Source organism: Haliaeetus albicilla, chromosome 28 (genome assembly GCF_947461875.1).
Source record: "Haliaeetus albicilla chromosome 28, bHalAlb1.1, whole genome shotgun sequence".
In the NCBI taxonomy this organism is placed as follows: Eukaryota; Metazoa; Chordata; class Aves; order Accipitriformes; family Accipitridae; genus Haliaeetus; species Haliaeetus albicilla.
Window position 1 is genome coordinate 10,452,498 of NC_091510.1, and position 22,758 is coordinate 10,475,255.

General features: G+C 40.1%; 1 long non-coding RNA gene across 1 annotated transcript in view; it reads right to left on the reverse strand.

Annotated features, from left to right (window-relative positions):
• Positions 1-10,004, reverse strand: part of LOC138682520 (uncharacterized) — a 24,173-nt gene extending 14,169 nt beyond the window's left edge. The window contains exon 1 of the long non-coding RNA XR_011322632.1: positions 9,230-10,004. This is a non-coding gene — a long non-coding RNA (uncharacterized lncRNA). The remainder of the gene's footprint in view (positions 1-9,229) is intronic.
• Between the last annotated feature and the right edge of the window lie 12,754 nt (positions 10,005-22,758).

A 22,758-nucleotide genomic window follows, 5' to 3' on the forward strand; every position in this document is an offset into this window, starting at 1 on the left:
ATCCAGATAAACTGAGTAGATACCTGCAAAAAAAATTGCTACCCCATTAGAGATATCCTATCTTGCAGCGCAGCTCTTTTGAGAACCCATTTAGCTAGTGAAATATGAAAGGACAAACACGCAGATGATCCTTTTTAATCAGTTTAATTAAAAAGGAAGGCTAGTACCTACTTTTACTTCCTTTCATTTTAATCAAGCAAAAAATGTAATGTAATTTGTGTACCACAGGCAGCCAAAATAGTAGAAAAAACCTGCTGCACAGTTTTATCAGCTTAATCTTTTTCTTCTGAATGTCATTTGGCATTTGTGCTCAGAAGTCATATGGACAAAGTCCTTAGAAAAATATTCAAAGGGAACACTGCCAGACTTGGTGGCTGTGTCCTAGTTAAACTCTCTTTCCTCTTTTAGCTTTGTATTGCCAATGAAAGATACCCAAACAAGACTGTCCATTGGTGGAAAGGCTGATTACAGAGGTGCCCTGCTGCTGTGTCAACAGAGAGGGAACTGTGATTTTATTTTTTTTTAATGGAAAGGTACCCATTCCTCATCAAATGCACTGCTTGTTCAGCAGATGTGACTGCAGAAGAACCATTGCAATCTCCGTCTCTTGTTATCCCCCTGAGTCAGGAAAGAAGCCACTAGCACCCATTCAGCTGCTTCCCAAGGCCTCTGAGTCTGCGGCTGAGTGTTTCTGCTAAAGAGGCGCAAGCTGGCAGGATCGAGGATATTTATATTTCTTTAGCTGTTCTGAAGGGACTTCTCTCACTTCCTTACCACGCTCCTTTCATGTGATTTTTGACTGGCAGTCTTTCCGGATCCAGATTGCCACTGCTCAAAATGTGTCTATTCTAGAGCCTCCTGCCCTTGAAATAACTCAGAAAAGTTAGTGTTTTACTAACGTTTCTCCAACTGTTTTTAAAAGTTATTGAATACAGACAGGCCTTCTTATTTAGGGAAATTTGAATCCCAGGTGAAAATTGATGTGACAGTTTACTTGTCTTTGAAACTGTCTCCAATATGATGACTAGACAACTCTAAGGGAAGGAGAGAGTGCACGTGAGAAAAACTGACTACCTCAGGTCTTGGTTTACTAAGAGAAAAAGGTGACTCTGTGGTGGTATTTGTATAGTCTTCCTGTTACTAGTGGTTGCTCCAGGAAAGATGACAAAGCAACTGTGTAGGCTTTCTTCCTTTACAAAGCCTCTTGCTCCTGCTTTTTGATTATCATCTCTTACTGTTCATTTCCTTGTGTGTGCAACCATCTTTGGTTGTATCTTTCTTCTTTGTCTTCTCCCATTTATTTTCTGGGATTTACTGTGTGTATTGATAGCCTTTAGTACCAGCAGGCAGAGGTCCAGCAATTGAAAACTGCTTATGTCTAATCTCTTCATAGAAAAAAAACCCTGTGAGCAGTTCTGGACAGAGGTGTATTAGCAGAGTTATATGGGCAGGTTTATCCACATCAGAAATCAGTCTCACTTGAGAAGGCAAGACAAGAGCACATTGCAAAATAGTTTGGGTTTGCAAAATGTCATAGCCTAGTGCTTCCCTGCCTGCCCTGGTTTCAGGGTGCGGATGCTCTTCACGCCTTTCCATGGGGGTTTAGGTTCCCTCCTATCACTGGGTTTGCATTTGAGCGGCTCTTCCAATTTTGCTCACAACTGTTGCTTCGCTGCATGGTTCACTCCTCGCAAAAGGACCTTGCCTCCCAGGGGGCTTTATTGTGTCCTAGGAGATGATTAGCACATTGTGGAATCGGGACATCTTTGCAGAGTGATCTGGAAAATGTTTAGCCAGAAGGCACATCTTATCAAGCTCATTATTTACTCACATTTATAAAATTGCCTATAAAATGACTACACTCACATTGATCTAATTTTAGAAAGCAAATATAGAGCATTCCTGAGGTTCAGTGTCAAGAATGAAGTATTCAAATCCTTGTGAAGTTAACCTTTCTCCTTCTTGACCTTATATGCAATCTTTAAATGTTTTCTTATTCACTGTGGTGTTATTGAGAAACTTATGTGTTCAAACCAAATTTGTTCACCACTCTAGTGCAATGGTTTTATTTTTTAAGTCGCGTTGTAACTTCATAAAAGAGGTTACTGAAGAGCAAATTCATGGAAGTCAGCAAAGAAGATGAAATTGCCTTTGAAAAAATTCTGCAGGGCTTTTGTAATACCAACTGCAACAATCTGTCTGGATTTGTAGGCCACTGGATGTCACTTTTGCTTTAAACTTATAAAACAAAACTTTGCTTTTTAAGGTCCTTTGCTTTTTACATATAGATACATTTCTAATGCTTGTGATAGTAGAGGATGGCACTTGGTGTCTTCTACTTCTTGATTTCCAGACAAATCTCTCTGAGGATTACCCATTCCTCTGTGCCGTATCATGGTAACTGAGGACAATAGGCGTAAAACAGCTTGTAAGAAAAATACCCCAAAGCAGGGAAGGTTCTGGGAGAGACCTTAATCCAGGTCCCTTCATGTGGGGTGTTCGGTGAAGAATGGTATGTACATGGCCTCTTTAATCACATTGGAGGTGACTGTAGGCCCCCACTCAGGATCAAGTAGGAGGTCAGACAGAAACACAGCCTGAAATATCATTTTAAGGATCCCAGTGTTGCGAGATGATGGATTGTTCTATTCCTTTAATTATATTAATAAAAGACAGTCCTAGGAGAAAGCCTGAAAGACCCTGTTGATGGTGAGTTCTTCAGTAGCTGAGAAAGAAGAACACTAGCAGGTAAATATTACTTTAAAATCATTGTATCATAAAGCTCCTTGCATGGATATTCATTTTTGCTGACAAGACTCTTGCCTGTATTTCCCAGGAAGAATTTGAATGTTAAATTTTAGTAGTTGGCTGTTGAGGTGGAAGCAGCCTGGGACAAGGGACCAACTGCAGCATAAGAGACACTTTTTAAAAAAAAATTTGCATAAATTCTAAAGGCTTGGTGCACAGAAAAGCTAAAGATGCAGAGCAAAGATCTTCTGTGCTGGAAAACTGCAAATCTCGCAAGAGCACAGAGGGAAATATGCTTCTGGAGTATTCCCTGCTTCTGGGATCTGGACAGATGGTGGTACGGCTGGATGATGGGGCCATACTCTCACACCCTTGTCCACAGACGAGTTAGTTGGAACAGGCTCAAACTTGCGGGCTAGCACGCAGGCACCAGGGATGCATCTACGGGAAAGCCAGCTGCAGATGGGTGCTACCACAATTGCCGCTGCTACCACGCCAGCTACCACTGGAGCAAGGACTCATCACCCTCAGCCTGGATCAGCCCTACGCTTTGTCATATGCTTATTTTTCTGTGTATTTCAGTGCTGTGTATGCAAGGAGGTGTGTCGGTGAAGGAAGACGTTACCTGGTAGCAAAGAAAGAGAACTGCTGATTGCCCTGCTCTCGCCGCTTTGTCCCCTCTGTGCCGGGTAGGACCCCCAAGCAGGAGGAGGCTGCACCCTGGTATCAGGCTGTGCAGCACCTCAAAACCAGCCCCAGGCAGGGGGGGGGGCTTGGCTGCACGTACACCAGGCATAATGGCAAACCTCGAGTTTTACATCAGGGTCCTGGACTTCCTAATGTATTCCAATGACTGTTTCAGAAAGTGGAGGCAACTCACACAGGAAAATACATACAAGGTTAATTTTTTAACTAGATTTATATATTTATTAATCTAGTTATGAAAAATAAAGGAGGTTTTTAATCCTAGAGACTTACATCCACATTTCATTAGAAAACTTAAGTTATTCAAGATAACATACTTGAATATGTATGACTCCTATCTCCTTTTTTGTAAATTAACATGATTTAATTTTGTAAATCCAGTAGTAATGGGATATGGCATCCCAAAAGCATAAATAAGTAATGACTTAGTCATGATATCAAAAGAAGTCTGTTCCTAAAAATACTGAACACATTTTCCTGTATGTCTAGGAAGTTTAACAGAAAAAAATGGTATAATAAGGTGTTTTTATAATGATAGGCATTTGCAAAAACACCATGCTTGAAAACTACATAAGGTTTCATACATGTTCAGTACTTCTGTAGGCTCCAGTTGCCATAGGAACAGCTTTGCGGTGCTAAGTATTTTTCTAGCATCAGTACTTTACCATCGATTTCCTCCTGCAAACATCATTCTCAGCAGCAGCCAAGGAGGGTGTGTAGCAAGCAATGAAAAATGGTAGGACTATAAAGTAGGAACACAGTATATGAAAACATCTACTCCTAGGGTGGACAGTCACCAAGGAAAGCAATTTTTGGTTTTAGTGCAATGAAACAAAATAATAGTACCACACTAAACCATTGCTGCAGTTTTAATACCAAATGCTAAAATATGAGGTACCTGACATAAAATTAGATTGGAAGCAATTGTGCATGAAATATAATACAGCACTGCAGGTTCAGGAATTCTCTTCAAGATCAGTAAATGAAAAAGGAAATAAATGATGCCTTTTTTAGTCTTCTTCAGTTTCTATGGCTACTGAAAACCAAGCTTAGAAACTGAATGATGCATATGTTTAACATGGCAAATGGGTAAAAGTGTAAATAACAGTTTACTTCTGACCGTTATTCTAGCTTCCTGTACTTGAGTTTTCTTTACATGAGCTTGAGATGAGGTAGAACATAATTACTTGTTTTCAGAAAACAGGCTGCAGGAAGAGATGTACAGCAGCAGGAAAAGTTAACAGGCATGAAAATACTGGTTTATATTTAAGCTGTTGAGGATCGAGCCAGTTACCCAAATGTAGGCATCTTGTGTAACTTCACACGAACCAAAGGTCATCCGCCCTCGTCTCTACCTGCCACTTGACAAGGGTGTAGGTCTCCCACGGATTTTGTGTTATCAGCTCTGATGGGTGGCTTAGATACCCCAGAGCTTCTCAAATAGCATCAGGTACCCGAGTTAGGCAACTGAATTGATCTCTTTGTGACTGAAATAGCCTTCAGGCTACTGGAATGTCAGCTAAACAAATTCTGGGGTTATGCTCAGGCAGCAGATCACAAACTAAAGGAATTGTGCTGGGACATGCAGATTGCATCGAGGAATTAGCAGGCAATGAATGGAAAAGTTCATCTGGGAAGGGAACACAAGAAAAATGCTTTGGGAAATGATGCATTGAACACAAAAAAGAGACACGGGTTTTGTGTTCTGATAAGATCAAGACAACTGATGTAACCTGCTTGCCTCTTGACGTATCAGATCATACTGGTACAACTTACATGCACCAGAGTGATTATCTGGCACAGAATACTGGAAATGATTCAGTATTTAAGTACTGTAGCAGGCAAAGCTCCTTTCTCCTCACAGGCCTTACACCTTGGCTCTCTGAGTATTCCTCTTGTAAACACAGGCTTTGTTTTTCAAGGTGCTGTGCAAGCCACGCTGAGACTCTGTTAAACGTGCATTTTTGAGTTTATAGGAGCATATACAATTTCTTCACCCAGAAAAAAGCCCCCATATATAATGAATTGCTTGTTAAAATTGAGGCAATTTGATCTCTTCTGGTTTGGCCCTGCTCTGTGCTAGAGCTGCTCTTCTCCCTGCAAAGCCACCAGCCACTCTTTGCTTCACAGAGGTCTCCCCCCACCAGCTCCATCCTCCAGTTCCCACACACTTGGTCTACAAGGGCCTCCCCAGCACTGGCCCTGTGGCTTCATCAGCCCTGAAATGGCAACCACACCAGCACCGCAGCCACACCTCTCGGTTTCTTCCAGTTACAGCCTCTTTTCTCCCAGCTAGCATGGTTCTCTTTTTAGTAATCACAAAGTTTCTCTTTTAGACCACACTTATAGGTAGAAATCAAAAGATGTTCCTTAAACTGCAATCCTGAATTTGCAACAATTTATACTTTAGGAAAAGTTTCTCACATCCAGTAGTCCTTTGGATCGCCTCTTTTTGTGATTTTCACCTTACTGAAAACTTGGTATAAATCCAGCAGCACATTTATATGAGTATTCAATTAAGGTGGTATAAATGGCACTAAATCTGTTTTTTTTTATCCTTGTAAGAAACAGAGAGGACTTTGTGTCAGATGAATTAATTCAATTAAGACATTGTGTGAACACCAAAATCTTATAAATTATGAGTGATAGGCAGTGTAGTGCCTTGCCAAGTGAAGGTATTCTGAGAGTCTGAAATGTAACAGGGTCCAAACGCAGTGCATCGCATTGTTGAATTTGCCAGACTGGCATTTCCTTTCATTTTCTTTTTGAATCTTCACCAGTTTGAGTCTCTTCTTCCTCTGAATCCATGTGAAGTTGTCTGTCCCAGGTGCTATCTGATTTCTTTTGTTTTGTTTTGTTTTGTTATACATACTTGAGACAAGGGGAGTCTGTTTTCCGCACGTCATACTGAGGATGGATGCTAAATTTTATCACGATAACTTTAGTCACAACAGAAAAACAGCACGCCTTCATTGGACTCTTTACTGTAAAGTGTGCATTCACCAGAGAGTTTTCCTTTTTAAACAAGTGATACTTTATTTGAATCATTCATGGAGGTATCCAGCTACATGAGCATATAGCTCATACTGTCTTGTGAACTGTCCTGTCAGCTTCTGGCCATAATAATGTGACCAGTTTTATTGCTGTAGATAGAAGAGACTTCTTTGACACTTCTGTTCACATTTCTTTCCTCCAAAATAACGCTAATTAACAGGGATAGCAGTGGCAAGCAAATGTGATGGAGGAAAAAGCAGCAGATGTAAAGCAACACAAACATTTTGTGGTTGGTTTTGTTTGGGACATGTTTAAATAAAGAAATGCACACTGGACAGCAAGACATGTACACAGCTTGGCAGAGGTTTTATAGCTGAAATGAAACTACTCCCCAGCTACAAAGAAGAGTCCCAAACAAATCTCTTAAAAGCTCTTTTTGCACTTCTTTGCATCAACATAAGTTTACAGGAGTGCATCCAAGAAAGCCATTGTATTAACATTTTTGCCAGTATTTACTGTGAGAATTAACTAATTCTATCATGTGGTGTGAACTGTGGTGTTCTGGTGTTTAAACTTTTTTATTATTATTTTCCAAGAGTATAATTATGCTGGCCTCCAAAAAGGGATTGGGCAATTTTCCCTGTTTAAAGGGAATGACGAAATGTTGGAAGTATCTGAAGCCCAAGGAGCTTCTGAAAAGATTTATAGAAGTTACTGCTATAACTGTCCAGCCCTGGAGAGCTGCCACTTGGAAGGGCCCTGCTAAGACTTTGAACTTAATTTGTCAGCATCACGTCTTTAAAATGTAATCTGCAGCACTTCAGCTGTCTCCCCAAAACTATAACACCAGTGCACTGGTAAACCGGGGCAGATCTGCGTGACTTCGGGATCCCGGAGGAGTTGGTCACAAAGATATTCCCCGAGAACAGCAAAAACCTCATCTGCTATAAGCGTCTTCTGTCACTCCCTCGCTGCGTGCTATTGGCACAAGGCAGTCGGAGAGCAAGGGCTTTGTGGTTCCTTTATGCCCCAATAATCCTGGCTGCTAAAATAGCCCTTTTGAGACTGCTGGCATCTATGCTAGCCTTTAAATTCTCTGCTATACAACAGCCCCAACAGGGTTCCACAACCAGGAGAAAATAAAGTTGGCTTAAAGCCGGTTTTGCACAGCCTGGGTGCTGCCCTGAACACTCTCTTCACCACTCCAATGATCTGAGCTTGCTTTTGTGTTGGAAAGTTTACACAGAAATAGCGAGGCTGTATTTTTATGTAGTGAGCTTGTATTTTTTTCTTCCTGCTCCAACTGAAAGCCTAATGATAAGGGGGATAGTATCTGTGAAATGTTATGTATTATTGTGTAGTACACATAGGCTATGGTATTAGTGAGGTAAGCTCCAAATTCAAGATGCTGGTTTTGGGTGTATTAAGAAGTTACTAGTCTTCATGCTGTCAAGTGGCAGCTGAGTTTCTTTAGCTAAAGAGCACTACTGATGAACTGTCACTGAAGCAACACATTGCTTTTTAAGACAGTAATCGTTGGCTGATGTATTAATCTGTTTTTTCAGGAAAAATGCCTGTGTGTTGGGCCATCCACAGAACCTTGTGCACAATTACGCGTAACTTGATGCGTAACCTTCTAGCACAATTAGAAGGGCTTCTAAGATAACTAGCCTTTGACATTGGCAGCTTAAGCCATCCACTCTAGACTGATGCATGGTCTAAAATAAATCATAGCTATGTCACAAGCTAAATATCTGGAGTCTGTTTCTCTCTTAGTAAAAACAAAATCTATTCTAGATGTGAGTTGCTGAATTTTTAGCTGCAAGTAAAAGCTCTAACCAGGCTTAATTTAACTGCCTCTGGGTATTGACCATGTCATTTTACATTAGGATAGAAATGAATGCCTTACATACTTGTAAGTTGAGATTTCTCTCATTTGATTTTTAACACAGTATTTAAGATCTTCTCCAAGAAATACTCATTGAGTGAAATCCTGGTCCCAATTAATGTAATGGCAAACCTCCCCCTGACATTTGTGGGGCTGAGATTTAACTCATAGCCTGAAAGCTGAGAGTAACTCTTGAACTCATTGGACAGAAACCTGAGATCCAGCAGGAAGGGCATATATTAAATAGATAATACGTTTCTTTCTAGCCTGTGTGCCAACAAGCAAGTAATAACATGTTTATATCATTTGCAATGACACCAGGAAAGCAACTACATATAACAACAAGTAATATAAGATGCAGCAAAAATTTGTCCCACCCAATTTTTTTATATTCAGAAAGATAGTCTATATTCTGAAGTATTTAATTTACTTCCTGAACCAAGATAATAGTTACTGCTTTTAAGAAGAATAAATCCTTAGATTATCTCTTCAAATAATGCCATTCATATTTAATGTGCAGAATTTTAAAACACACAAAATTAAGTAGTTTTGATTCTGTTACTTAGAAAGATACTTAAAAAGATTCATCTGCATGTATGAAGACTTTACAGATTACTCTTTGAGTGCTAATTGTAGAATAATTGATCTGTTGCCAACTAATAATTAAAAGAAACACAAACCAAGAAGATTTCCAAGCAGTTTTAAAATGGACTATAGAGACTTCGGGAGACGCTTCATTATCTTTTTTAATATTACATGTGCCTTTCTCATGGCACAGTCTGTCAAAGCAGCAAGGAGACAAATCACTTCAGGAGTTTTCCCCAGATTCCCAGTGCAATAAGCAGCATAAAAGGAGATAGCCAGCCACCTACCAGTACTTACAGATGAAATTACCTGCGGTGAACTCGGAGGGGAGAGCACAAGTTGCGGGAAGGCAGAACTTGGAGGCAGCACAGCCAGGCAAGTCGTATGCATCTGATTTGCTAGTTCAGTGTCCCAGTAAATGAGGCTGTTAATAAAGAGACAGTTCAATTTTAGAAACAGGGAGTCCTCTCGTGCTGGTGTGCAGCACGCAGTAAACGAAGCAGGGCAGTCAGAGGAATGTTTCCAGTGTCCATTAGTTTCTTCACCAGATGAGCTTGACAAGAGTGGCTCGTGGACACAGAAAGCAGAGGAGCTGCTTGATTATAAAAAGGAGATGTGCTCTGAAGCTAAGAAAAGTTAAGTTCTTCAGAGGCATTTCCATCCAGGAAGGGGGGGTCCAAGGAAGAGCTAGGCCTGCCCACCTCTTGAGTGAGACATTCTCTTGTCTCACATTAACATTTTTCTCCCCGAGTGCTCTGTTCCTAGGAATAAGTCACATTTTGCTTGGGAGAAGCCTTTCTCGGTCGCTGTGCCTACCTCCTCGGGCCCGGCTGCTGAAGGGCAGCCTGTGGCAGACGTCCGATCCAGTCGGACCTGCTGCGGAGCCGAGTGCCGGAGGAGCCGGGGCGGTGTGCGGGAAAAGGACGGGTCCCCACCTGAGGAGGGAGGGAGGGCACAGCCCGCCGTGGGAAGGCTGGGAGTGGGACGGGGCGGCGAGGCGTCCCAGGGGCCGGCGAGCTCGTGGGTATGGGAATAGCTACTTCTGCATGCTGTGCTCCTCTGAAGCCAGGCTACGCAGGCAGTGGTCATCCTGAAAGAAAAAAAAAAGAAGAAAGCCCCAGATAGGTGAGCCGTACCAGAACAACTAACCATTCTGTAATGAGCGTTCACTAGTTCTCAGATGATAGCTGCAGTAAACAGGACAGCGAGTGTTTAGATAGTCCTGGTCTCTTTCTTCAACGTCATGCTATAAATCAGTTTTCCAAGGAAAGGAGCTTTTCAAGTAGTACCCCACTTCCTTGTTTAATCTTAAAGTTGGTCGTAGAAATTTGAATTACGTCAAAAATTACTCCAACTTCCATCCTTGAATGAAGATGGAAAACTGATTTTTTATTGCTGTTTAAACATCGTGAATGAAATGGCTACCAAAGAAGTTCAAAGATCCGTGGTCAAATCAGACATTTAAAGAGCAAGTCCCAGTAGGTGCTTTGATTAATGGATGTGTCTTCACCCACTGAAGTTAACAGTAAGATTGCCATTTGCAGGAGTGAAAATGGCATCACTCAATTTGCTGTGCAATTTCCTGGTCTAGTGCTGGACCGAGAACTGGTCTAGGGCTATTCAGTCTGGTTACCTTAGCAGATTTGCATTCAGTAGGTCTTGTCCCACTGGAGCAACAGATAAAGATTTACCAGGGAGAAGCCAGTTTAGGAAGGTTCCCAGTCTCCTACACCACCGCTCCCCACCTGCCCCTCCTTGCTCCCCCACCTCTTAACAACTTTCATGGCACATACTCCCACATCACTTCCCTGCAAAGCCCCTTCCAAATAAATCTGGTGCGTATTCAGCCCTGGATGGAAAGGCAGGCCACCGGTTATTGGTTATCACTGGACAAAATATTTTATTTGAAATTATTTGTTTTCAGAAAAAAAAGCACCCCCTGTAGCTACAAGAAACAGTCTCTGCACTTGCTTGTTTTTTTCTAAGGCTGGAAGCTGAAAAAGGTTATCTTTCTGCTTTCAGAGATTCCCACAGCATGCATGTGAGCTTTTGTGTTCAATTCCAAAAGATCTCACCATTTTCCCTCCACCTCATCATTAACCAGTGACTTCTGATCACTCTGTCTTCCTCTGAGCTCACAAGCATGCTAAATCAGTGATTTAATTTCAAGATGGAGCCTCCTGTTTCTGAAAGGATTGCATAGAAAACAACTCATATTGTGACGCTTTTGTTTAACTTTCCAGTAACTTATGTTATTGGAAAGTTATGTTATAATAGATCTTATGTTCCCGTACTATTGAGTCACAAGCACACATAATGATGTATTACTATCTTTAGAATATTACGTCTCAGCTACACGTTGCTTTAATGACACACACATAATTGCTCTCAGTCAGGATCATCGACCACTACAGTCTCAGAACTATTACAAATTCTTTTGTTACTCACATGAAACCAGAGAAACAAAGTACATACTCTGGGTTTCAGGGATCGCGTGAATATAGGTATAGTCTTTGGGGTCGGGCAAGAAAGCTCCAAGGGTGATTCTGTTTGGGACACACACACACAGGGTGCATCAATTTTCTAACATGGCACTGGAAATTGTGGCCTAAGCTGTAAAGGAAAGAAAGAGCTTCTTAAGTACCTTTTACAATATTGAATTACCTCAAATAGATCAGTTAAATAGCATCATAGAGGGGAAATATCACCTTCATATATAAGGTGAGTTTCTTCATCTTGCATTACAATAACACTTGTGATTTCATGTGAATAACTGATGTAATAGAAAAAAATGTGCCAGACTGAATTTATAAAACGTAAAGCAGACAGAACCTTTATGTTAGCTTTTAAGTAAAAACATGCGATTACAGCAGTACTGTTGATGTTAACAGAGTCAAGGTTATGAAGGACAAAGGATAGAATTAGTAAAATAGGTTTATGGTGTGAATCACACCTCTGAGTTAACACCAAGAGGAAGCAGAGATGATACATTTATCATCGTAATGTGCACTTCATGACTCACCCGAACGCAAAAAAATAAAGTGTGTGAATGATTAGGCAACAAAGATAGGTGTTAAAGAGGGAGGGACAATGGAAAATATTATTAAGCTTATAAAAGCAATTTGACCTATTCATTAATTTGAAGATAATCTGTTGCTTTTCCAATTACTCTAAAAATAAACAGATTTTTTTTCCGTATGAAAGACAATTCCAACAATTTGGATGACAGTCAAATATGTCTGAATGACAAGCTGCATAAAATGATTTAAGGCTTTATTTGGCACAAACGTTTCATGTGAATCAGCATGCTCATTTTTCTTATGATTCCTCACCTCCGCGCTTGTAAGGCCATAAATCCAATCTTCAGTGTTCAGAAATTGAATGAAGAGTGGCAGCTCTAACATCTAAAGCATCAAGCCAAACCTGTAGTGCAAAAGTTTTTTCTACCAGATCATTCTGGGGATTACAGTCTCTGTTGATTTGGATTTTGTTGAAACTTTGTTTTATGTATCACATACAAATTGCCAACTTAAAAAGGTCAATTGCATGAAAAACACGCAACAGTAGATAGTTGTTTGGTACTGCCAACTCTAAATTGTTTTTTTTTCTTCTGTTTAGAGCTGGAATTATGGTTGTCATCTGTCTCCCTCTTTCAAACTCCTTTTGGCTTCCTGCAGTCGACATGTGGTAGGACAATTAAAGATCCGTCTGACCAAATGTAAGTATCTCAAATGGGGCTATCAGCTGTTGAGCTAGTTATCTGGGCTACCCTTCTAGTCAGTGGAAGGAAAGAGGGTCTTCCAAGATTCAAGTAGTTTCATCCGAAGGTAGGCATCTAAAACACATGAGATGATGAACATGTCTCCAAGCACCTACTTCTTTCCGCTATAAGGCAGAACCACGGGAGGCTGGCTCAAGGGTTCATGTCTGAAGTCAGGAACCCCCAAAAGTCTGATCTGAGACTGAGTCACTGGGGAAAAGGTGCAGAGGGAGGACACAGTAAACACATCGCATGGTTACAGGGCATGACTACGCAATATGCATGGATTTGACAGGTCTAATTCACTTACCTGTTTCTTCCAATGTTGAAAAATCAAAGATAAAGATACTATGAGAGAGAGCAGCAGGAAGCAGGGAACGGATAGCAACCGACATATGGGAATGGAAAGGAAGACATATATGAGGGGTAGGCTGGGAGAGAAGGTGATGAGGGACAGAAGATGTAAGGGAAGATCTTATTTGGCTGTTATCATACAGGGGCTGATAGTTTCCTGGGGTCCTGTCACCCCAGTCACTTCAATGGATGTGGACAGGCATAGCTGAGGGAATCAAATTGCTAAGTGTGAATAATGTAAAATTGAATGAATCCATGTAGGTAAGATCAGAGCATCTCTGAACCAAAATTGCAACTCTCACTTTTAGCATTTCTCTCTTGCACATCTCTACGTACTTATGGAGCCTGAGAATGGTAAAACTGAAGCTCCCAGGGCCAGTGCTATAAGAAAACTTTGATTTCTTCATAACCAAGAGGAACCAGAAATTACTCCCACATATAGAAACTCGATTTGAGGAAATTTCTAAAGCAATAACACCAAGATGCATGTCTTGAAAATGTTTCTGTTGCTGCCTTGGAGAGGCTTGCCATAAGGTTTCCACATGGACTTTCAGGATACTTCTCTTTCTTGCACTTAGCTATGACAGACAGCAGGCAGAACTGAATGAAAATGTGGTGACTGCTTTTTCAAAACAGGTTTTGGTGTTTTTCATTGGCATGGAAATAAATGTCTTCTCTGTGTATCAGCATGCATATTGATGTACATAAGCAATAATCAGGAACACATTAAAGCATAGCTTCCATCTCCTTTGTAAATGATGAGCTTTATTTTTACTTATATTGTCTTAAATTGACATACTTAGAAATCTCCAGCCTGCTGGTGAATTCAACAGACCACAAATGCTTTTATAATCAAGATATAATCTGGATTATATCATCTGGATTAGGTAGAAATTTACCACCAAAAAAATGAAGCTAGCTGTATTCTGCAATGCTAATCATGCAGAATAACACCATGTCATTAGTACATTTCCCCTGCATTTTCAAGGATTAGTTTTTGCATGAAGAATGGAGGGAGAATAGGGCCAAGAAGAAATGTAATTTTTAATAAACAGCAATCTGGAATCTCTTTATCTGAAAACCTTGCCTGGACAGTATGAAAAAGTCACAATCCTGGGATATTAGGCATGTAAATATTTAAACTGAATTGCTTCTGTAAACATTAAATTCTCCTATGTATTTCAGGTTTTTTTAAATTTAATTGAAAACAGAAATGGCAACACCTTAGGTCATGAGAGGAAAGGAATACATCACACACAAAGTTTTACCTGAGAGATCCGATTAGCACAAACCAATGATGAACTCAGCTGAAAATCTTTTATAAAATGCTTGGTTCTCCATTTACTATCACAATATTTGTATCATGTACTGACCTTTGTTCACTAAAGTGAGAATAATTAATCTTTCCAGAGAAAAAATATTCTTTAGGTGCAGTCAGATTAACAAACCAGCAGGGAATAGGGATGAGCTAGACAGAAGTACTTTCTATGCTTCTTTTAGGAAAATACTAATACTAATCAGTAGTGTTAGCAGGAATGATAATTACTCTGTTAATTCTTGGGACGGAGAGCTAGGGGACTGAGTTTAGTTCTGGGCTGTGTCCCAGACATCACATGTAATCTTGTGCAAATCGTTTCAAAAGTGGCCTTTGATTCCTAATTCCTTGATTTCTGAGTAGTTGGCCTGAATTTCAGGCCTGTGAGATGCATACAAATCCTGTTAACTTTCATTGAAACAACAAGTGCATAGCAGTCTTGAAAATGAGTTTCCAAGATGTGTCAATTTGGTTAATCAGAAGTTAAACAACTCAAAGCTAATGATTGCTTGGAAATGTGGTCTTAGTGATGATGCCTCAGTTTCTTCTTTTGCAAAATGGACAGAACATTTTCCATTAATTACTCAACAGGAAGCCTTTCATAAAATGACTTCATCCTGTACATTTTAATGTAAATTTATCAGCTAAAATCATGGATGAGAAGTGACTTATAAACACTTTAGATAGATAGGCAATTGCACATTGATTGCTGCATATGGAAACTTATTCCTTCCAGATTTTGGTAATGAAAACAAAGTATGTGTGAAAAATGACTGTGACGCTCCACTAAATCATTTACCCACAACGTTTGAATCCTGTTTCCCATAAAGGAGCAGAAACATTGTCAGTCTTGTGACTACAGTACTGAGGAAGGTGAAAGATAGCATCTTTGGAATGAAACTGGAGAAATATGACTCATCCTTTTTTGTCCCTTGCCAAGCTTACCTTGACATTTATTTCTTTGCTGGAGTGCAGAACATGTTTACAGAAGTTTACTCCATGCAAATGCATCTGGATTTCCTCCGAACTGTCAGCAGCTTGCACAACGAGAAGTGAGATTCAGTTTACCACCTCATGGAATGTTCTTTGTTCATGATGGTAAATTAAATGGTCCTGTGGGTTTGAACACTGACGGCATACATGGGCAGCCTTGTGTTTTGGAAACTTCATATCCCAGTGAGAACTCTGTAATCTCCCTCTGTCTTTAGAGGACAAAACCAAAACTTAAATGTGAGCTGGCACAGACCTATCTGGGTAGCAGCTTTGCATCTTAGGCCATGTTTCCAAATGACAAACACTGCAGAGTTTCTGCAAAGATTGTGACTGCTTAATATGGTTTATAGGGTTTTTATTATTTAGGCCATGTCTGCATGAGAAGAGTTGAAACTATATATTCCTGATCCATTTCAATGCAAAGCAAAATGCACTTGTTTAAACAAATCGTTAGGGATTTACTCTCTCCAAGAAATACACACACAGTTAGGGATCACCTCTTCAGTGAGGGAGGGTAATTTTCTTAATTTCTTTGTTATTGGAGTGGATATGATGGTACAACCAATCCAAAACTTAGTTTAGTTTAGTATGGTAATGTATTGATACAAGCATAACCAGCTTTTGCATGGTTTCTGCCTTCTGAACACATGTTCATAAGGGGTTTACGTTTGTAACTGGGTAAACATCTTAAAAGTAGTTAGATTCGTGCAGTTTTTACAGTCTAGACAGACTAGCTTGGTGACATACAAATGAAGGCAATTCTGTTTACCTTCATAGGCATTAAATGCGATTGTTGTGCAGTCACAAAGCAGTCACCAGTGTAAAACTAAGGAAGAGTGTCCATAGTCTAAAGCATTCAGAGCTCTAAAATGCTTTCCCATTCAGACATTTACCAGTATTCACAGGTATGTTTTTTACTTCTTCACCAAGTATTTTTGTCTTGTGATCACACTGTCAAACCAAAACCTTTTATCTTATTGCATACATTATAGAAGAAATAGCATAGGTAATATTTCTGTCATTTAAGCAGAATATGGTTCTTTTGGAGAAGCATCTAGGCATTAAGCGACTTACTTACTTTGCATAATGACATTTCCTTGTTACTATGTTATGATGACATCAGAGAAGTAGCCCAACTTTTTCCACAGACTCTGTGTTACTTAGAGAAATTATTTACTCCTGCGTACTTGACATTTACAAAATGAAAGAGAGGAAAAAGTAAGAATTGAATTATTGCAAGAGCAATCTTCAGTGACAGCAGCATCGCAGGCATATTATATCATCACCTTTGTAATTAGTTTAAAGAAATCTGAAGCTGCTATAATATATAATTTAACTGAGCCAGATAATTGTAGCTTGGATTTGTATCTGCTGTTATTTGTTGTGTTTGGTAAAGATGATTATATATGTTTAAGTTCTCTATTTTGTATACATCTGTTTGATTTTAATGTTGTATATAATAGACTACATAAGTTGCTTTTTATTTAGTGCTTTTGCTGCATGGCTGTAAGCCAAACTACCCAAATAAGTAAACAAATGAGCCCAGAGGGTTGCAGGAATACATGATACCTGACAGTCCTCAGGGACCCATGCTCCAAATGGGATATGTTTTTTCATCTGTGAAGAGTGGTGCCAGGCTGCTTGATTTTGAACAGCACTGCCCTCTTTGAAGAAAATTATATGCATAATTTGGGGTAATTTTTTAATATTTTTCCAATTTTTCAACTTTCAGAAAGTTAATGGAGAATCATAAGGAGCTACTTTAAGGTGTATCACTTCTTTAGAGTAGTACCAAATAGTTTTAAGGTAAAGTTTGCTCCAATCTCTTTCTATCCTAATTTCTTCCAGGAATGGATGGACTAATTCAGATTTTTGTATGTGAGATCCTTCTCTCACTTTCAGCCAGGTGATCAGAAGAGCTGTACTGCTAGGGAACCAAAGAGATTAACAACCAATTCTCATTTACATCTCCTTCTGCTAGTCAGGGTTAAACTTCAGCTATGAGCTATGAACCTGCTCATTTAATGAAGCTGCAGAGAGTCGTATCTCCTCAGAGCATTGCTTGTAATCACCAATTTCCCAGAGACTTAAAGTGCAACTTTGGGAATAGTATCTGACCTGAATATTCTCTGACCTCTATACACTTTAAAAATGTCCTGTACAAACACAGCAACTGCAGGAACTTACTGATGTACAATGTGGTACTGATGTTCCCTTGTATTTTGGAGTCTTGTGCCCTCATGCCATTTATTCATTAACCAGCAGAGGACTAAGAGCTAGATTTGATCCCCGCATGATTAGACCAGCTGTAAGTTTCCTACTATGAATCAGAACCAAACTCAAGACCTCATTTCTCTGACCTGAGTGTGCTGTCACCAGACCTGCCTCTGACACTGGCTCAAGAACTTACATCTTCAATAATGTCCTCTTTCCTTTGTTCAAGATTTGACCTAGCAGGCACCGAAAAGCTAATGCCCATTTCAGAAGGCATGAGTGCAATGGCAGGAACAGTGTAGATAAATCTACCTTTTGGCATTTCCATTAGCCATGCTGAAACCCTATTTTTAGGTTCCCTGTAATCTAAGTGGAGGGTCCTGATTTAGGATGTCACTGTAGAGGGCATTTCCAGGCTAGAAATGCTTTTCATCTGGCTAGGACAATCACAAAAGACAAGGAACCCCCTCTGTACTCTGCCTACCTGTTACAGACTTGCCTTTTCCCAGCATTTAGCAGCAGAACTTTTCTTTAAAGGTGTCATCAACCTTCTTTAAAGGTGTCATCAGGTCTCAGCAGTGCCACTGTGCCTGGCACAGGTCACCGAGCCGTCAACCTGGGCAGCTTTACTGTGTCCCCCAACACCGTCCGCCTAGGGCATCAGAAAGCAGCTAAGAGACATCATCTCTTCAGCAGATCCCCATCTCCTCCCTTGGTTCAAGTAGATGATTTCACTCAAAGTGATAAAACCACCATTGGTCTGCCCTAGATCAGAAACTACATGTAAAAAAGAGTTAATACTTGTGAGATGGTTTAACGTCTTAGTCAGGAGCAATCTGCTTTGGAAAACCGTAAGAATTTACTTAGACCAGATGCAGCATGTTTCTCTGGCCAGATGTGGGCTAGGGATCAGGCTACGACTGCTGGCTAGTCATAAGAATCAGCCTCTTCTGGGGAGTGCAAAAACTCCATCTTAGCTTCCAAGTTTCTCTTTATCAAGAAGCCTAAAGGGACTTCAAATTCAAATGATGGTATCACTTAAAAGAAACTCAGGTGAAACACTAGAGAAACAGACTGGCTAGAAACTAAGCCACCGGAGTCCTACAAGGTTAACAGTAATATATTGTTAAAACAGTTGCTATGAAATATTTTCAGTATGAGAGATGATATTAAATGCTAAAATATGTACAGTCACTCCTAACATAAGTCATGTAAGCCTAAATAATTACAAATGCATGGTGAGCAATGAATGTACTAGAGCTCCAGATCACTAATCTCAGCTTTCTCTATGAATACCTGGACTGAATCTGTGGTAAACCACCTTTACAGCATTCCTTATGTCTATTGCAGTTTTAGATCAGATAATTATATCAAAGCCTTATTATTCTGGTAGTTGACTAACATCTGCTTGCTTGCCACAACAAACAAGCTATATGATAACAATGTAATTTCTTTTGAGATAGCTTAGTTGGTGCCTCCCTTGGGACCAGAAAACTGCATATCAAACGTCATCATTTCTTGCTAGTAGGAAAATGTTGAGAGGGGTGTATATTAAAGTCCTATTATGCATTTGATTGGTTCATTTTTAGAAATTAATAGAGGGCCATATCAGTCTACATACCACATGAACTGTATTACTCCACAAATAGCCTCACTGAAGTGACTGACATACTTGCAATATGGAAACCCTTGCATAGTCCAGCTCTTGTCTTCTCAGCTGCTAAGAAGACTCTGATCAAAGGAGAATCATTGCAGTTGCTTTGGGGTGAAAAGACAGGGAAAGTCAAATGAAAATTTCCAGTAGTACTGTGGATTTGAAGATAGGACTGTATTCCACAGATCTCCCAAGTACTCCTCAATAAAGCTGTGAACTACAGATGCTCTACCAATTTTTAGATTTGGGTCTATAAAGAATCTAGAATGGTAAATGAGGTTCCAATGCAGCACATAATTCTTGCTTTATCACTGGTACAAGGCATATACACATTTTTAAAATATTAACAGTATTTATTATCATATTTTAAAGTTTTCTATTTGATGAGATTTATAGTATGTAGTAGTATTGATTCTTTATGCAGTGAAAAGAGCTGCTGATGGGACTCATCACCTCCCTATTTAAATGCTGTTATGGCACCTATCTATCTAAAATTCTAGTGACATGTATAAAATTTGATCCAAATGCAAGCACATGAAAGAGATGTAGGAAACGTTACTTAAAAGTCTAGGCCATACCTATTCTGTATCTTCTGTGTACCAAAAGCATTGAAAACAATGCTGTCTTGATGAAAAGCTTTGACTTTTAGTATATAATAGCAACTGCTTTTAGAAATCTTTTTCTTTCTAAACTAGCACTTGGCTTAATATCTATCGTTAATTGTCTCCTACAATCCATCGACCCTGTTAATGTAACAGAGTAAGAATATATTCTATCAGTTGTTGGCTTTAGTCAAGGCGGAGATATATAGTGTCAGTAGTGTTGTTATTCCACTGAGGTAAACAGCACACAAAGATATTATATTTTCACAAATTTATCCTAAATTGATACCGTAATGACCTGTGCCACCGTCACAGTTCCCAGGCTGAGCCAGGTTGAACTAAGCCTGTACTTGACTAGGAATCCTCCAAGGAAAATATACAGTGCTGCAGAAAGCAGTGTCAGTGTATACTGGACCCTTCCTTCTAACGCATTATAAAACACATTCCCCGGCCAGTTGCTAGGAGGCAGCGTGCAGTTCGAGGTTCTGTCTCTTCTAATGGACCTGCTGTGTATTTCCTACTCTAAATTTTTGTGCAGCCTGTTAACCACTTGCCAGATATTATCCCAGAATTGGGAGAGCAAAGTGATGCCTAATTAGGAAGTGTACTGCTTTAACTATGGCTGTAGGCACCGTGAAGTCTTCAAAGATGTAGATGCAGATATAATCATGGAAAGAACACGGGATCAGGCAGTCTTATCCCATCTAACAGCTATTATCAGGAATTCCATGAAACTTGCCATATCCTTTATGTGTTATATGATCACTTGTGATCATACCAGTATAAAACTTAAGCTTTACGACGCTAGTCCCCTGGAAACAGATCACAGAAACCCTCTGCTGCTGTTGAATTTTGTGCTGGTGGAAACCATTTGTTTAGTTGAAGCCTATGGTGTTTCCATTCAAAACACAGACTGAGGAATCCAGATCCCAATCTATCCTAGTGTAGCCAGCGTAATGTACCTTATTCTTTGGATTAATTGGTTCGAAGGCCGTTGAATTTAATGCCAGTCCCTCCACTGATCTCAGGGAGTTCTGGACTGCACTTTGCATTTGGAGACTTGTTTGTTAATAAGCCTGTAGGGAGTAAGTGCATGCTTGCCAGCAGCTCACCTCAAGAGACTAACTTCTCTGGAAAGGAAAAAAAATTAATCCTAGCATGGATGCCCTAAAAAAGGAGGGTTGTATAGAGCAGTAAGGGAATACTGTTTACCTTTTCATAAATGAAAGCTTTAAGATTCAGTCAGCTGTGTCTTCTGTAATAACTTTTCTTAGCAAGTATTTATGAGGATGGTAGGAACATGAATACACTGTAATTCAGATAATGGGCCATTGCTTGATAACGTTGAAAGATATTTTGCACAATCTAGTAGCCTAAGAAATTATAGGCAAATGTACCTTTGGGAAATCAAATTTTGCCGTATTGCATAGTTTCAGACGATAATGGAAGATGAGCAGCTGCATTTATGTAATCTATTTTTTTCATGATTATTTGTATGGAAAATAGATTACTAACGATGATTAGCTCTCCATCAGCACACGGCGTCTTCCTTTAAATAAACTGTTTATGTCAGAAAAGTGAAACACATCAAATAAAGTCCTGGCAAGACTCTTTCTCCATTACATCCTTGAAATTTTCTGTTCAGATAAAGCTTTTGGGGTGAAATAGTTAGCTGTCTGTACTGATGTATCTTGATTTTTAAATATGTGACAAAACCAGCTATTACGTAACTCTCTGGGGCGGGTTTGTCCTTACCCGGGAAAACAGGACAAAACAAGAGGAGCCGGTACGTGCCACGAGAGAGACTCTCACACCCGTGTGCCGTGCGGCACCGCGCTCCCTCCCAGGAGTGCCGGCCGCTGGAGCTGGCGAGACACCCATCTGGGACGAGGGGGCAGCACCCAGGCCAGAAAACCCAGTAACAACAACAAAATCATTCATACACGTTTGTGCTGGGTTGGTTTGTTCATATGCATGAGGTACAAATACCCTTACAGCAAAGGAAGGCTATCGTTTGAAATGATTCCCGTGTATCCGTGGAAGGGAGAACCAAGTCCGATGGTGAGGAAAGACCTTTTCCCGAGAGCACTGCCATGAGCCCAGGCAAGGGATCTTCTTTATGGCAAGGGCACCAGGGTAGGGTATATATTACGTCACAAGTGAGATTCTCTGATTTTGAGTCAGCTGGTTGAGACAGAAATAAGTCAGAGCGCTGTGCAGCAATAATTGCTAGCTAATTGGAACAAGTTGCCCTTAGGGGGGGGAATTAAAAACAAAGGGATACAGCTTCCCATGATCTTTGCACTGCTGAATCCATTCACAGCAGCGAGTTCTCCATCACCGTGGGCAGGGGCAGTGGCGGGCTCTGAATCAGTGCTGAAATCTAACGGCTCTCAGCAGGTGCCACAAGGCCACTCTTCAGGAGGGAGAGAATAAGACTGGCTTAATGACTTGTATTGTTTCTAGGATTATATGGCTGGAGAGAAAAAATTAAACCTTTAACTTTCTCATTCGATATGAAGATGATAAACAACGTGCCATAATAATAGGACCTTTCCTGTGCAAGGAACATACTCTAGTAAAGCAGGAAACATTGTTTGGTTTCTTATGGTCCCTGGAGCAACTTGTAAAAAATGTTTTTGCACGTGCTACTTGTACCACTTCCCATTCCTAAAATGATGCTCACTGAGACCCACAAATTGCATCTTCTTCTGGCATGGTCCTAAGACTCAGAAGTGCACGGAGTATGACTTGTGGGGCTAAACTGTTCTCTGGGAACTTTAGGCATATTCAGCCTGCAACATTTCCATTTCAGTCTTTTTCAAAATGTATTTGAATAATCTCACTGGGAGATTTTCTCCACTGGATTGCCTGTGGACAATATGTTCTATTTTTCTGGGAACAAAATAATTTTTATGGCTTATTTTCCAGGTTCTTTCCTGAATA